Source organism: Triturus cristatus, chromosome 1_1 (assembly GCF_964204655.1).
Source record: "Triturus cristatus chromosome 1_1, aTriCri1.1, whole genome shotgun sequence".
NCBI classification, from domain to species: domain Eukaryota; kingdom Metazoa; phylum Chordata; class Amphibia; order Caudata; family Salamandridae; genus Triturus; species Triturus cristatus.
Genome location: NC_140579.1, coordinates 1,082,830,706 through 1,082,848,317, shown reverse-complemented (window position 1 = coordinate 1,082,848,317; position 17,612 = coordinate 1,082,830,706). Strand labels below are relative to the sequence as shown.

The 17,612-nt window shown below is 42.7% G+C and overlaps 1 protein-coding gene across 1 annotated transcript in view; it reads right to left on the bottom strand.

Annotated features, from left to right (window-relative positions):
* Positions 1–17,612, bottom strand: part of LOC146871592 (metabotropic glutamate receptor 4-like) — a 2,887,050-nt gene that overhangs the window by 2,813,818 nt on the left and 55,620 nt on the right. The gene's annotated exons all lie outside the window — the stretch shown is intronic.

Sequence of the window (17,612 nt, the reverse complement as noted above, 5' to 3'; positions counted from 1 at the left end):
ATTATATACCAACACAGTACATGTAACCATGCATCTGTGCACTGTGTACTCATAGCGTCTGCACCACTGCAAACTTGTAAGACTTTTTCCATTGTAGCAAACATGAAGATATGTAACATGTTCCAGTGTATCAATCATGTATGTTTGTAACTAGCACGTAGACATGTAAGGCATGTACCATTGGACTGCATATGTTAGCATATGACATATATGCTGTCAGGACTGTTGCCGCGCCTACCCCAAGATGGCGCCTCGAGAACACGCATGCGTTGAAGAGTCAGGCAGGAACAAAAGCCTGGCTTCTCCCGGAAGAAGCGCTTTGCGTTCATTTTCCTGAAGCCCCGTTTTCAGAAGCGTTCCCGTACATTGCCTGGATTGATTACCCCGTTTCTCTGCCTGCCCGCGTTGTCTACACCATCGTTGGACTTCACCGCTGTCCTAATCATCCCTCACTTGTTAGGACTGCTCGGACTGCGCGGCGACTTTAGCGGAAAGAGAGGGATCCCGCTACGGTGGTGTGGCGTGCGAGTGTTCTTCCGTCTGCCGGTTGGATCTGTGGTTCACTTGTGGGTGACCCTGCGTCCCGCCGGTAGGTCGGGCTGTAAACTCCATGTTTCGCTTCCCGGACGGTTTCCATTTCCCTTGGGCCCTGTAAGCGGTACGTCGCTTGCATTAGTCTCTTTACTCCTGGCCACTACTTCTTGGGACACCAGGACCCCCAGCCTGCCTTTGGTCCCGTTCGTGTGTCTTCAAGCCTCCCTCTACAGAGTTCCCTCCACGCGACCCTACTGTGACTACACCGGTCTGCAGTCGTCTTCATGAAGCCTCTAAACTCCGGTAACAAGTGAAGGTCGCTCTTTTCATTGTTTTCTTCCCGCTCTGTGTTGCTTCAACTACTGGCCTGTTGCCTTGTCTGTGGCTTCCAGAAACCCTGAGTTTAAGCTTGCAGTGTTACACGCTAATGGGGAGGGACTCATGGTGAGCTTACATATAAGTGACGACATCTACTATCTCTCTCTCTGCTGTGTGTATATATATATATTGAGTGAGCTCTCCTTGTTCTTACAGCCTCCTGAGTGCCCCCTTTGTTACTTTTTTGCTATACAGGAACCAGAAGAAGGGAGACATAAGGTATAGCACAGTCTTGGGAGGGGGAGATAGAATACGTCATCTTCCTTGTTAGCTAACCACTCCTTCTTTCTTTTAGCTACCTCACTGTGCGGAGACCGAAGATAGAGACAGTGCCAGAAGTTCATCCCCTTTTGTTTCTTCCCTTGTTTTGTTTCCCTTCTTCCCCTAGTCACCTCCGTAGTATAGAGTCTGATATGCTTAGGCGGTGATTGAGGGAAGTTGTGGACATATTCATCAGTTCCTGGGTGCCTCTGCAGAAACACCAGTGAGACATCCCACCGTCTTCGAATCTGGACATATGCCACTGTAATAACAACCATGCATGGTAAAAATCTACTGCTGTGATACCCAGGCGAGCATAGTATATGTATAACTGTTGCAACTGTTCAGACACGTGATATGTGTGTGCTGCAAAACAATGATGAGGCCAAGTGACTTATATATCGGTGTAGCAACCACATTGACATACAACATGACCACGGTAACACCCATCCACAAGCCTACCAGTTCTATAACTGCACCACTCGAAGGGGCATGGCATGTAATACGTGTACTACTATTATAGCGTATAAAACAAAAATGAGACTTGAGACACTTTTGTTGCTTGTACATGCAATGCAAATCGTGTATAGATTAAATATATTCTTTCTCTATTTTACTCATCACAATAAGTCACTAACAGCCTATTACACTCCCCAAGCCTCTGCTTCTTCAATCTCTCATTACTCTGTGCTCTTTATTTCTCTCTTGCTTCACCCTCTCGTAATCCCTCCATATCAATATGTTCTCAGGCATTTTGGCACCACTCAAGGAAGAAGGGGTGGGTCCAAAGCAGAGAGACCAAGGAATGAATGGGCAACAAGTCGGAGCTTTTCTCTCTTTGCCCTATGTAGTGATTGAGTCAGGTACAAGTGATGAGTTTCAGTTAGCTTTATTCAAGATGATACAACAGACCCCACAGGAGCAGCCAGCATGCTGCGCAGCCCAGTCAACTGTGAACAATTGACTCATAACATTCTATGACATGTCATCACAGTAAGATTCTACAGGCAGGGCATGAATAGCATTGAACTCAGGATATAACATATCCCCCTTTCTCCCAAATAAACAAAAGAAGAACAATGAGAAAAGAAGAAAGATTACGAGGAGAGGAAATAAGAACCACCAACCAATGAAAGAAGAGCACAACCAAAAAGGATGAGAGGAGCAAAGAAGAGAGGAAAACAAGAGCATAAGAACCATCCTCCCTTCAATACACAAAAGCACAAGCAATAAAAAACATAGTCAGAAAAGAGGAGAAGAGGAAGCATGAACGACTGCCCCAAAACACACCCATTGGCCAGAACGGGAATGTAAGGAGGCTGAAAAATGAAAATCCAACAGAGCAAGAAAAAATGACAGAAAAGCAGGGGAAAGCTCAGAATCTACACGAGACACCATGACAAAACATCACCAATAGAACAGAAATGAGAAAAGAAGACAAGAAAGATGAGGAAAAGTATAAGGATAATCCTCACCCAAGAAGAACACTATCATCAATACAAAATGAAAAATATAATGTAAAGACAACAATGTAGATATAATATTCAATATAATAATAACATAAGATTGGGAGGACTATAGCCCAACAGCAACCCTTAAAAAGACCAGGGATTATAGAAGTAACAGATGGGACTAAGACCCATAGAAACAATAGTCCTTGAAATGTTGACATCTTGAAAACTAAGAGAGTATGAGTGATGTCAAAAAACAGATATGGGTAGGAACCATATGATAATGCGAAAGGGACTAAAACCCTCGCATAGCTCCAAGAAGGAAGACAGACTAAAATTGTGCACATGTGAGACATGTACAAAATAAACAGATATGGATAGGAACCCATATGATAATTTTGCAAAAGTGAAACAGGTAGGAACCCATATTGTGATTCAAAAGGACTGAAACCCTTGCATAAAGACGCACCCCGTGGAGAGGTACAATGTGCACTGAGCAAATGGAATAGAACCCATGCGAGACACCTCGAGTGGAGGTAAAACGTTGTGCACCAGTAGTGCACTGTAGCAACAGGACTGGAACCCGTGCGACACACCTCGTGTGGAGGTGAAAACATTGTGCACTGCAACTGTAGCAATGGAATGAGACCCATGCTATTCACCTAGTGTAAAGGTGAAGACAATGTGCACCGTAGCAAAGGGAAAAACAACCCAAGGAACACACCTCGTAAAGAGGTCAAAGGACCGTAACCTATGCAACATACCAGTGTGGGGCAATGTGTGCAAGAAAGAACATGTGGGTGCTAACCCATGACCTGTTCTTGTATTGAGGAAACGCTGTGCATACATGTAAAAGCAAACAGTAAATTAGCTCTTTAGACGAGCAAGGCATACCACAAATGAGTACTTAGCTAATTGTGAGTACTAAAAACACTAGAAAAGATGCACTATCCCAAGAAAACAATAAGTTAAAATAAATGAAGTAGTCACCGTGGTCAAGAAACAGCTGAAGCTTGCAAAGTGTGGGTTGCAGGCAGGGAAAGAAAGAGTACTTTGATTTTCGAAGAATGACCTTTGAAATTACTTACAGGTCATCCTATGTCAAATGAGGACATTGTTTAAGTAGTGACTCGCCGACAAATTGCTTAAAGTCGGGAAAACCATGATGTGTGTAAAGCGACATCTGTTGCCTAAATACATGAAGTCTTAACTGGTGTGTGTGTCACCGTTGAAGCAGTACACAGGAGAAGTGGCTTTAAACAGGGTCTTTGAAGACATGGTTGGCAAAATTCGAACGAGAGGAGAATAATGACACCAATCACAAGATAAAGTCACGTGGCAGACGCCCTGCCGGATGGTTCACGGCGCGTCTGAGCATGCACCATGAAGAAACAGCAGAGGACACAGAACACTGAGGACGTCACAAGGATCCACGCAGTCTTGAAGATGCAGGTAAGGTCGCTCGCACAAAGGGAGCACGCGCTTAGTTTATGTAGAAATTGAAGAAGGCGGTTTTCAAACGCCAATTTCCCAGGTGTCTCAAAACGTACAACAATGACGGACAAAATGTGCCTCACCATCTGGACCTTTGAGCACTGCCGGTTCCATAATGTAAACATCCACTGGCACCAATTTGAAAAGACCAAATGTCCGACTGCAGAGCGATTGCACTATGTGTGCTCGCAATCGTGCACTCCTTAACCAGACAGTCTCTGCACCTGACGAGCAATAATTAACTACTTGACAGACATGGTCCCCACACTTGGGAAAGTCATAAGACCAAGTGAAACACTTTCCAAATGTTTTGATGTGTAGTAGAGCACTCTCCCCTGGCAAATACAGAAAGTGGCAGAAAAGTTGATTCTTGAAGTGATGTATAAGTAGCAGGGACTTAGAGGCAGGTTCAGAAGATGCGTGCAAGAGCACATAGAGAGGCTCGCCCGCACCTAGTCTGAAACACACACCTCAGGCGGTAGATAGGGTCCCTTAAAAAGTAGAAGTACCTTGAATAAGTCAGTCACTTGGAGGCGCAGCAACTGTGAAGGGTGCAGGATTGTAGAACATTGCAGTGAAAAAGGAAAGAATAGGATTGTAGAAACACCTCGGCTGGTGCACACATAGCACACTTCTTCACAAGGGAGTTTAGACAACGATGTGTGGTGATGAAGACAGACGTCGTTGAATGGCAGGCTTACCTTCACAGAAGGCACAGCAGAGACGCGTAGAGCTAATGGGGAGTAGACACCCAAAACTGAAAGGGCAGCTCTTGAAGTAGCACTTCCCCAGACGCACAGGAACACGAACAACTGGCAGACTGGTGTGGGCGACTGATGTAGAGGTCACTGGTGGGGTCAGGGATGCCAGTTGCCTTAGATTAACTTGAATTGAATTGATATGTACCTTAACGTTGCTTGAGGTTTGAAGAAGTGACAGAAGCAGGTTCTTTTGAAGATCGTCACCAAAAACTTGTAGTGATTGAGTCAGGTACAAGTGATGAGTTTCATGTAGCTTTATTCAAGATGATACAACAGACCCCACCAGGAGCAGCCAGCATGCTGCTCAGCCCAGTCAACTGTGAACAATTGACTCATAACATTCTATGACATGTCATCACAGTAAGATTCTACAGGCAGGACATGAATAGCATTGAACTCAGGATATAATACCCTGGTTGATGCTTGCAGAGAGAAAGGCCATTGAGTAAAGGGCATCGTAAACTAAAAGCTGTGTCCAACCAAGAACGACAAAGGCCGGATCAATGCCAGATTTCAGGACAACCGTCAACTATATCATTGAGTTTCATTTGGAATAATTGTATTTGAATCTATGTTATCCCATTATCCTGAAACTCTAACAAGGATCCACCCCTCCTGGGCCTAAGTTGGAGACAATGCCAAAGATTGGGCTGGAAAATGAAGTTCCCTTCGTTGATGGCTCTGGAGGGAGATGTAAAATTCTGTGGCCATGGGTTTGACCTCCTTTTGAGCATTATCAGAGGAGAAGGGGATAACGGTGGAAAAGCGAGATAGAGAGATAGAGAGATCCATAGCTGTAGAGAGGAGGACCCCCGCTTCACTGAGCTGCACCAGCCTTGAAACCTTGGGTCTATAATTTATTTCAATAATTGCAGAGAAAAGTAACAGACGAGATGAGTACGAGAAATTAATCAACGCTCTGTGGTATCCTGCTGCTCAGCCAGAGTGATAGCTGTAAGAATGTTGGGATGTGGAATGTAATGTGGAATGTTGGAGTGCCTGGTCAGTTGGTGTATGGGCTGAGCAGCAGGGAAGCTGCTCCTGGTGGGGCTCTACTCTGTAACATCTTATCTTGAATAAATCTACATGGAAAACTACTTGGACTCCTCATCTTTCAGCATACTACAATTTGGTACCAGGAGTGGGGTTCCACAGTCTGAAAAGAAGAGGCTGAAGAACAAGGACCCACAATCAAGATCAAAGGATTTCATTTAAAACTTAAGTGGAGAACTTCAATTTAACTGGCACCAACGAGCCCCACCAGCGACCCTGCTATCGGTCGCCCGCAACCCAATATTAAAGTGCCAGTTTCAATTTATTCTACCAGTTCCTCCTGCCTGCTATTGAACTGCTGTCAGCCATTCCCTGCGACATCGATGGTACACAACTGAAGTGTGCCAGTGCCTACTTGCCTTGTTGCCAGTGCTGCCAAGAACGGGGAAATCTAAATTGTTACTTTGAATACCAGCGTAAGGAACCTGAAACTGAGGAATTTCACATGACAAGAGGGGTTTGAGAACCAGCGGTGTTGTCAATTTCACCTCGACGGTTTAAACAGCACTTTAGTTTTCATGGGTTTTGAAACAGAACTCTACTGCCATCTACTGGAGGTTGGTTGTAATTTATTCGCCCGCAATTTCGTTCTGAAAGAAGATGTTTCTGTTCTCTTTCACTTCGATAATTATCTCATGCGACAGGTAAAAACGGCGCAGGTCCTTCATTCGTGTGCTTTTGGAAGACTGCTTGATCTTTCTCTGTGAAAGTGACATTGAACCAATTTTACACATCGTGGTTTGTGACCTGGGCGGTGAGTTTATAATTTTTATTTATTACTAGTCTAGTGCGCTTTTCAACGACAGTTTAACAGCTCTTCCATACTTTTGAACGTTGCTCGAGCGCGCACAGAGTCACTCGCGCCCTTACCTTCATTCCTTGCATGATTCGTGTTCCTTGTGACGTCTTCTACTTAGCTGCCTTTCTGCCTTTGGATTTCTTCATGCTTTGACGTGCCTGGAGCCATCCGGCAAGGTGTCATTCTACGTGCCTCCATTTTGGTTGACATCTCCGGAGCACAATAAGCGAGGTGCTCTAGGATTTACTATTTGCCCGTGTCTGTTTGCCAACCATGCCATCCACGGTTTCTGTTCTTGAAAGGTCGTGTGAGGTTCTATATTTCAACTAATTCCTCTCACGCATGTTTTCATTTAAGGACATCGGAGCGTCTGTTTTAGTTTAGTTTTAAACCTGCTGCCTGTTCACATTTGTTTGAGACATAACGGGTTTTGGGACATTTTACACCACATTTCTTCAAAGGAAACGAAGTTTCAGCTGGTTCAATGCTCAACCTCGACTGGAGTTACCTGCAAGGTTCATGTCATTACCTTGTGGTATTTACTATTTTTCACCATTTTTACATCATATTCTTGTATTTTCCTTAACATGTTATTAGCGTTGTTACGCCAAATTGCATTTTTACTGTGTAGCATGTTTTAAAAAGAAAAAGGGGGGAGGGGTAATTCTACATATACGTTGTTCATACTATATGTTTTACCGTGTGGCAGTCTTATCCACACCAACTCCTTAAACCTTTTCATATTTCCTGTTATTGTGCGTTTAATTGGAATTTTAATGCTTTATGTGGTCTTTCTCCACATCTATATCATTTTCATGTAGCACATTGTGCCGTGTGCCCTGTCGCACACCTTTCACCCAAAATGTTGTGGTGATTTTCATTTAATTGGAATTTTAATGCTTTATTTCACATTGCACACCTTTCACCCAAAATTTTGTGGTGATTTTCATTTAAATGGAATTTTAATGCTTTATGTGGTCTTCCTCCACATCTATATCAATTTCATGTAGCACTTTGTGCCGTGTGCCTTGCCGTACACCTTCCACCCAAAATTTTGTGGTGATTGTCATTGTTCAAGGTGATGGTATGTCATAGTGTTTTACATTACTTTAACCTTCTGTGCATCAAGGTTGTCAAACGGCAATGTGCTGTTGTGTTTTCTAAGGAAATTTCTTTGCATAATGTAATTGTTATGGTAGTTTATACCCTCTGCGTTTGCTATTTATTGTATTATACTGTGTGGTGCCTGCTCATGCTGGAGCAGGGTTTTCGATTGAAAATTTATTGAGATTTGAACTCCAGTTTATGTTTTTATGTCATAATTAAAAATTACTGATAATTAATTATTAAATATTAATCTTGTTGAAGTTTCTGATTAATAAACTTTACTAATGAAAGAATTGCACGCGGGATTGCATTTATGTTGCTTTATTAATACGTGAACTAAGTTGGTGAGCAAATTAATTAAATATGTGTGGCTAAAGTGTTATTTGTTATGTGTTTGCTCTTTAAAAATAACGTGCTTTAATGCTTCTTTGTGTTGCAGATGGCTAGTTAATTGCATACACATAAGCGTATTAGTGGGAATTAACACTGTATAATCATTATGATGTGGTAACGCTGTTTTGTGTTTCTTTTAATTAAGATGGTCTGTTTTGGCCTAGTCAAAGATGGCCGATATTTACAGCCTGCATTTGAGTAGATGAAATATGACGAGAGGCCTCGCTGAATATGGTTGGAAACCACCTGACCTCGGCCTCTGACTGTATTAAAAGTTTCCGTGAGGACAGCAGTTCCAGGCTTGATGCCAGTTGCCCTTGGAAAAGAATAAAGCCACAATGAACTCTGATAAACTTGCGGTGGCTTCACTATGATTCCGAGGAAGAGCATCCATGGATGTTACATTTTTTAGTTTGAGCTTCCTTCTTCCGTGTTTTTATTTTTGAGATTTTCGAGAGCGGAGATTTTCTAAATGTTGCGAGTCAACATCCTTTCCTGCTCGCTCTGCTCAACGGCTTAACGGACGTTTAGAGTTTGTTTGTTACTTGCAATGTGTAAGTTTTAGTATAAATACTGTTAGACTAGGGAGGGTCTAAGGCCACTTCTTCCCGAACCTATGCTCGAGAGGATCGACGCTGATTAAGAGGACGGCGTCTCGGGAGACTTTACTGAGAGACCTGACCTGACCCAAATACATCATTTAGCTAGAATAGGTAACTATGAGAATAATGATTTTGCTATTGATTGACTTTCATTTGAACTAATTTAGATAAAATAACTTCTGCTGTTGTACATGTTTCCTGGTAGCAGTATGATGGTTTTGATTATTGTCTTGATCTGATAGATTGCTTGTGCATAGGCTTTTGGATTTATTGATTTATTGATTGATGTTGATATATGTACTAATACTATATGTTGAGGTCGTCGTATTAAGTTATATGTAGTGTGTACGGCTTCTGGAACGTGGGGAGCTGGTGACGGTTCCGTAGTAGGGCAGAGGGAAGTAAGTGCTGCTCTCGGGAAAGACGGGATTGTTGGCCCTGTATGTATGCAGGGAAAAGCGTGTGACAATTGAACTTGCGCGTCGCATTGTCTGGGTTCGGAATCAGCAACATCGTCGTGTGTTACTATTAGAGACATATTTTCAGTATAAAAGGAGTGTGTATGGTAGCGAAGGTTATCTGTGAAACTCTGGTCTTAAGTCCCAGGGATCCGTAAGGTTTGCCGTTAAAGCTTATCGCTGGAGAAGTAATAGGTATTCTCTGAGCTTGTTTGAAGGACTGGGCAGAGGTAAGCGCTGCTTGGTTAACGTGTGTTATAATTCTGTAGTGGGACAGACTGTTCGCTGTTCTCGGGAAAGGCAGGATTCTGTGTGGATGTACTACATTTTCTGGTGTGAAAGTGCGTGAATGTATGAGCATTTAGTTGATTGTTAGACTCTTTGGAGCATTCTGGGAGGAAACAGTTAATGGATGCATGATAGAAGGGCAGAGTAGAGGGATGTGCTACTGTGTCAACGAAAGTAATAATTCCGTAGTGGAGCAGAGGTAAGCGCTGTTCTCGAGAGAAGCGGGATTTTTTGTGAGAAAGACTTTTCTTTACTATTCTGTGGTTAGCGAAGCAGACAATGGAGATGTTTAAATGTTGTAACTAATAGATTTTGTAGAATCTGAAACAGAGTCTACCAAGAAGGCTTCGTAAAGGAGGGGTAGACGAGTGACAGGAGACAAGAGTAGAAGCGACTGCAGCGACTACTGACGTCAGAAAGACCGCGCTGTGATTGGACAGTGGATTAGTACAGTGGTCGCGCTGTGATTAGTGCATTGGTGTGAGCTGCGCAGGGATTGGAAGGAGTACAGGGTGACGTAGGCGCTTCAGGATTGGTGCGTTAGTGTGAGTCGCGCTGTTATTGGATAAAAGATCGTACAGTTGCGGAAGGGACTAGGGAGTTGTGGTAAAGGCGAAAATGTATTACCAAACGGAGGAAAAGAAGAAGAAATCCTTGTTCGGTAAAATTAAAAGGTGGTTCAACAGGGATAAGAACATAATAACTAGAGAAGGTGAATTGCTACCTCCGACAAGAACTCCTGCATCCTTCATGGTTGCGAAATATGGGTATCATACCTGTATTTGGTTAGACAATTGGGCTAAGTACACTAAAGAAGATGGTGTTTTAGCGTTCCCGGAACATGGTTCATTTATTTGGCCGTGTTGAGAAATTTACGGGAAAAGATGATGTGTCTAGAGCCTAGACCAAGGCCGACAAAGTTTGAGGCGTTGGTGGAATGGGAAGATGAGGTGCATGAGCGAGAAAAGCAGAGGAGTGGAGGCAATTATAGGTATATTTTTGGGAGGAAATATGATCGTGAAACTCATCATGATCGAATGAGGAGATGGCGAGATGCTAGTATGTCAGAGGGATTATATCCTATGAGAACTGTTGAAGAAACGGAAGGGAGGAAGGGTACGGAAAAGGTGCCTGATACAGAATTGAGAAGGTATGGGGCTAATGATTATGAGGATGAAGTCTTGGATGACATGATTTACAAAAGACCGCCACCATATAGACCAGAACCAGAAGAGAGAACGCCAGTTGCTACTCCCATAAGAGATACTTTGCGAATTGTTAAAACAGAAATTGTGACACCTGATTTGAAAAGTGGTAGCTCTTTCACGGAAAGGGAGAGAGAGAGAGAGCGGGAGAGAGAGAATCAAATTGGGGATGAGAAAACAAGAGAATTAGCAAGAACGACATCTGAGCTGACTGAGAAAATTAGAGAACTAACAAAGAATCTAGAAGCTGTTACAGTGCCTGTCACAATTGGTCCGGTTATGCCTATTTTTGATAAGCAAAGAATGAGTGAAAATGGTTTGACAGTTCCCTATGTAGGAAATGGTTTGGTTGGTTCTTTGGAGGAATCAGGAATGAGGACAGGAGAAAATAATTTGAGACAGCTGAGACATGACACATGTGGTGGAGAGTTAAATGTACAGCCTAATTCAGGATTGAATACTGGTTGTTTAGGAGGATCAATTTTGGAACCACAGAGGATGGCAGAACAAGTGGGTGCAGTGAAAAGGTCTACAGAAATAACGGCTGAGGATTTGAATGATTGGTTGAAAGTTCTTCAAAAAAAGGATAAAGATTCACAGGCAATTGATGTAGCCAAGTTGCGCATAGAATTGGAGGAGCTTATTGCAGGAACAATTCCTACAGAAATGTTGAAAAATCATCATGATGGAGAGTTGTTATTCATGTGCAAGAGTATCACCTGGAGGGTTAAGAGTACACATGACAGGTTAAAAGGAATAGCGAGTGAACTAGGAGTTGATATGGATAAGGTGAAAGCTTTGCAGAAGCCTTACAGCGTGGATTTCTCTGATAAGAACATTGAGAATTTAAATGATGTTGCCAGAACAGGGCAGATTAAGGAAATGATTTCCTTATTGCGAAAATGGGGTGATGTGGAAAAGTGGAAGGATAGATGGTATAAGAAAAGAGAAGATTCAGTGGACAGGACTTACTCAGCATTTTCCATGAGAGAGAAAGAAAAAACAGTGGATGCTTATCCTATGAGAGAGATTCCTGGAGGAGGATATGTACATGTCCCATGGACTAGGCAGGATATTTTGTCATTTACGAATGATTTCCCTCGACTGAGAGAAAAACCCGTCGAGTGGTATAGGCAGGTAGATAGGTTTGTGAAATTGTCAAAAGTACTGTGGATTGACCTGAATAGTCTGTTTGATATAATTGTTCCAGCAGACTTGTGGGCAGAGTGTAAAATAGTTGTAGATTGGCCTACTAAGGAATACCCAAGAGATCTGAAAACCGGAGTACCAGACCCGGAGGTAATGAAGAAATACGAGCAGGTTATTGTGTTCCTGAAAAATAAGGTACCCCCTAAAGAGACAGACTGGGTTAAGATAGATAGGACACATCAAGAAGCGAAAGAATCAGTTCATGCTTTTTATGAAAGGCTGATACTGGCTTTTAAACAGTTTAGTGGAGATGAACACCTGGGTGATAAGGATTTGAGTCATTTTGTATACAGGTTTGTATATGGCTTGAGACTTGAAATCAGTGAAAGGATTCGTGAGCACACAGTTGATTGGCAGAGTAAAAAGATTCATGAAATCTTGAGACATGCAAAATATTTCAGTGATGAAATTGAGGCAAAACAAAGAAAGCTGAAAGAGAAAGCAATGTGGGCACAGGTGAAGGTTGCAGAAAGACAAGAAGCACAGATGGTGGAACAAGCGAATAATCCAGGAAATAGGCCCAGATATGGCACAGGAAAGGGAAAGGGGAATCTAGAAGAAGCAAAAAAGAAGTTCCCATGTCACAACTGTGGACAATTGGGGCATTGGAGATCCGAGTGTACCAATCCACCATTAGTGAGTAATGAGAATAAATCATTGAATCAACAGGTGCAGAACGAGGGGTGTAATCATCAGCAACAACAGCAGAAGGTTGTCAGACAGCAGAGTCAAGAGCCAAAGCCGCCCTTGCCGCAGAATAGAGGGTCTCAGAAATATAACCAGGACTCAGGATTCTACAATGATGAGCAGGTAAACAAACCGAGACGTTCAAACCCGGTACAACAGTACTGGTTAAAGAATGAGGGGAGTGAGTCTGAAGGGGACTATTGACGGTGCCGAAGAGAGGAGGAAGAGTGCATACTTGGAGCAACTCTAGAAATAGACCAGGCAGGACCATTTGTAGATGGGAAAATAAATGGGGAAAGTGTTACTTTTTTGGTAGACACAGGAGCGACGAGATCAACTGTCAGGTCAGCAGATATAAGAAATCTTCCTCTCTCGGACGAAGCAATCCAAGTGGTTGGTGTAGCTAATACACAGATTAAGAATCGTCTTACCGAACCAGTAAGGGTAAGAATAGGGAAATTTTCAGATATGCACAGATTTGTGGTCTGTGACACCAGTCCAGTGAACCTGTTAGGTAGGGACTTATTGTGTAAGATGAATTGCACAATTTTTTGTACTCCGGATGGAATAGCTTTTGAGACACCAGATGAGGATGTTTTGTACAGGATGACTCTGGATAATAGAGAAAGTGAGATTGTTGGAACATATGCTGTGTTTAATCCAGATGATTTGCCTCAAGAGTTGAGACACACAGTAAAAGCAGCGGTTTGGGATTTTACTGGAGAAGATGTGGGATTAATGAATAATGTAGATCCGGTGAAGATTTCAGTGAAAGAGGGAATCACTTACCCTAATATCCCACAGTACAGATTGACACCAGAGATAATTGAGGGAATAACCCCTATAATTGACAAAATGATTCAACAGGGTGTTTTGAGGGAGTTACTGAGTACCCCATGTAATTCACCGATAATGGGGCTGAAGAAACCTAATGGGAAGTTCAGGATTGTACAAGATTTGAGAAAAATTAACAAAATTGTGGTAGCATGTTGTCCCATTGTGCCAAATCCATCAGTGATTTTATATCAGATTCCTCATGATGCTGAATGGTACACGGTAATTGATTTGTGTCATGCTTTCTTTTCAATTCCATTGCATCATGACAGTCAGCCGATTTTTGCATTTCGGTTTGGACAGCGTATTTTGGCATGGTGTCGTATCCCACAGGGGTATACAGAGAGTCCATCAATATTCAATCAGTTGCTGAAAAAGTCTTTGGAGAGTTTGATCATGCCTGAAAGCTCAGTACTAGTGCAGTATATCGATGACCTACTTGTGGCATCGAAAACACGTGAAGCTTGTGAAGTAGATACCAGCTTTACTGAATCATCTGGCAGATGGAGGGTTAAAGGTATCTCCGGCCAAATTGCAGTTTTGCAAGAAAGAAGTACATTATCTTGGACACAATATTGAAAAAGGTCTGAGAAAAGTGACCAATGACAGAATCAAAATTATCAGAGGAATGAGAGCCCCAATGACCCAGAGAGAAGTGAGGATGTTTCTGGGGATGGTGGGTTATTGTTGTCAGTGGATAAGTAATTTTTCCCTGATAGCGAAGCCACTGATTAAATTGACTAAAAGTGAGGTGAGAGACCCATTGGAACTGAATGCAGAACAAATGGCAGCATTTGAAGAATTGAAGAGCAGAATGTGTGAAGCTCCTGCTTTGGGAATGCCAGACTATGAAAAGGAGTTTGAGTTGTATTGCAGTGAGAGAAATGGATGTCCACTTTCAGTGTTAATACAGAAACATGGACGACTAAGAAGGCCAATTGCATACTTCTCATCAACACTTGACCCCGTAGCTGTGGGTTTGCCAGGTTGCCTGAAAGCAGTAGCTGCTACATGCAGAAGCTTGGAACAGAGTGAGGGTATAATAATGGGATATCCTGTAAGGGTGTTCGTACCTCATGATGTTGCGATTCTTTTGATAAGAAGCAGAACTCAATATATGTCACATAGTCGGCTGACTGAATATGAGAAAATCATTCTGGGTGTATCAAATGTGACTCTTGAGAGATGTGTGAATGTGAATCCAGCAACTCTTTTGCCAGATGCTGAAAATGTGAATGTGGGAGATGATGTTGATCATGATTGTTTGGATGTGCTTGACTACTGCACAAAACCCAGACCAGACATAAGAGATCTACCATTGCCTGAGAGTGATCATGTGTTGTTTGTGGATGGATCATGTTTGAGAACTGATGATGGTGTGCTAAGTGCAGCATATGCGGTGTGCAAGGTTTCAGAAGTTATGGAAGCTTCGCTTTTGAAGGGAGTTAGATCTGCTCAAGTGGCTGAATTGGTGGCATTGACGAAAGCTTGCAAGATTGGGAAGAATTTGAGAGTGGACTGTGATGACTGATAGTCAGTATGGATTTGGAGTGGTTCATGATTTTGGCCAGCTTTGGCTGCAGAGAGGTTTCTTGACGTCGAGTGGGACTCCTATAAAGAATGCTGAAGTGATTGGAAAGTTGCTTGAGGTGATACAGCTGCCTAAAGAACTAGCAGTTGTAAAATGTGCTGCTCATGGACAAGGAGATGATTTTGTAACTCTTGGTAATCGTTTTACAAATGACATAGCACAGTATTGTGCAAAGAACAATCATTCGATTAACCGGGGATGAGAAAGGGAAATGTCTTTTTGTTCTGTGATGTTTACTAATGTCCTGGAAACATGGGATGAAGTGAAACAGTTGCAGGATAAAGCAGGAGATGAGGAAATGAGAGATTGGATCAAGGCAGGTTGTGCCCCAAGAGAGAAAGATCATGTTTGGATCTATAGAGATGGAAGACCAGTCATGCCTAACTCGATGCTATCAACAATGGCGAGAATGTATCATGGTCAGGGACATCTGGGGAGGGACGCTATGATTAGGTCCTTTAAGCAAACCTGGTACAATGCAAAGTTCAGGCTGATTGCAGAGAGCATCTGTCAAAGGTGTTTGATTTGTCAGCAGTTCAATACTGGAAAGAAAACAGTGGTGAGCCTAGGAACAATAGGCAGAGATGGAGGTCCTTTTACCAGAATGCAAACTGATTTCATTGAAATGCCACAAGTGAATAGATTGAGGTATGTTCTAGTGGTAGTCTGTTTGTTCTCAAGATGGGTGGAAGCCTATCCGACTAGGAGAAATGATGGAATAACAGTGGCAAAGTTACTGTTAAGAGAGTTGATTCCTAGGTACGGGTTCCCAGTGACAATTGAGTCAGACAGAGGGGGACACTTCTACAATGAGCTCATGGGTTTAATTTGTGAAGCATTGAGCATACAGCAGAAGCTACATTGTGCATACAGACCAGAGGCTTCTGGTGTTGTTGAACAGATGAATGGCACAATCACAAATAGAATTGGTAAGATGTGTTTAGCCACTGGAATGAAATGGCCTGATGTCTTGCCTCTAGTGTTAATGACTATTAGGTCTACTCCAGATAGAACTACAGGGTTGAGTCCACATGAAATACTGATGGGACGAGCAATGAGACATGCATTCGTGCCTGTCAACAAATTGATGACAATAACTGATGACATGATTTTGGATTACTGTAAAGGCCTGGCTGACGCAGTTCATTCTGTGTTTCACCAGGTTGGAGGAGACGCCACCACACTTGAAAAGAAGCAAGCCCATGATCTAAGTCCAGGGGACTGGGTGAGAATAAAAGTGCACAGAAGAAGGAATTGCTTGGTTCCAAGGTGGGGAAGGCCAAGGAAAGTTATTCTGACTACAACAACTGCAGTAAAGTGTGCTGGTGTGAAAAACTGGGTTCATGCAAGTCATACTCTGAGAGTTCCAAATCCAAAGGATGGGACTGGTAAAGAGTACTTTGAAGAATCAGATTCCAGTAATGATGCAGAGACTGAACCAGTGAGAAGAAAAAAGAATCCTGAAAGGGGGGAAGGAGAATGAGAGTCAGGTGATTCTTTTTTCTTACCAAGAGAGGCTTCAGGAGGAACATTGAGGACCTCAGGAGAAAGTTCAGATTCTGGGAAGGTGCCTGAAGTTTCAACGAGTGGTGAAAAAGAAAGAGGGGAAAAGAGCAATTCCACAGAGACTACACCTGAGTCAGATGAAGAGATTGAGAATCCACTTGAGATTACTCCTGAAGAAGTAGGGTCAGAAGAAGATAGAGGGGGACAGATTGCGGAAGACCCCCGAGGAGGTGTAGGGAACATTCCTGATAAGCTAGGTGAAGGGACAAGTAGACAGCAAGAAGATTGCGTGACGGAGATTCGAGGAGGGACAGTAGTAGGGAGATCTCAATCAGTGGAAAAAAGGTCTGTGGAGCAAAAGAAAATCGTTGATGAACAAGAGGCAAATGAAACAGAATCAGATGAGAGTGAGAATGAGAAACCAGAAGGTCGATTTCTGAGAAAGAGAACTTGGATCGGAGAAAGAAATAATAAAGAAGTGAGGCCAAAAAGGAGTGTAAAAGGAGATCTTTCGCCTAACAAGATAAAGAGGTTGAGATACAGACTGACACGAGCGAATTCATCGAAAGCTGAACAGGTGAACGAGGTGTCCAGTCAGAATCAAGCAAAGGGTGAAAAACAAAAGGAAGTAAAAGAACCAGAGGAGATCAAGAGAATCAGAAAACCTAACCAGAAGTATAGGTCACCGGAATGGACGTACGTGGCACTGTCGGAAGAAGAAGAGGCAGAAAGTCAAGGAAATACAGAGGGGACCTTACGAGAAGTGGTTGAGGAGGAGAAAACTGTTGGAATCCTGAAAGTTATCTTGACTGACATTGGAGAAGAGTCGGATGCACAGGATATTGAAGATCTGATACAATTTGATGTTGCTGAAGAAGAAGTGAAAAGTGATGACAATCCAAATTGAGTGAACTGAAGGAGTCACTTGGAGAAGAGTGGAAAAGAAGAAAATCTGAAATTAACTGTTTGAAATAATCTAGAGTTCTAGAAATTCAGTAGTG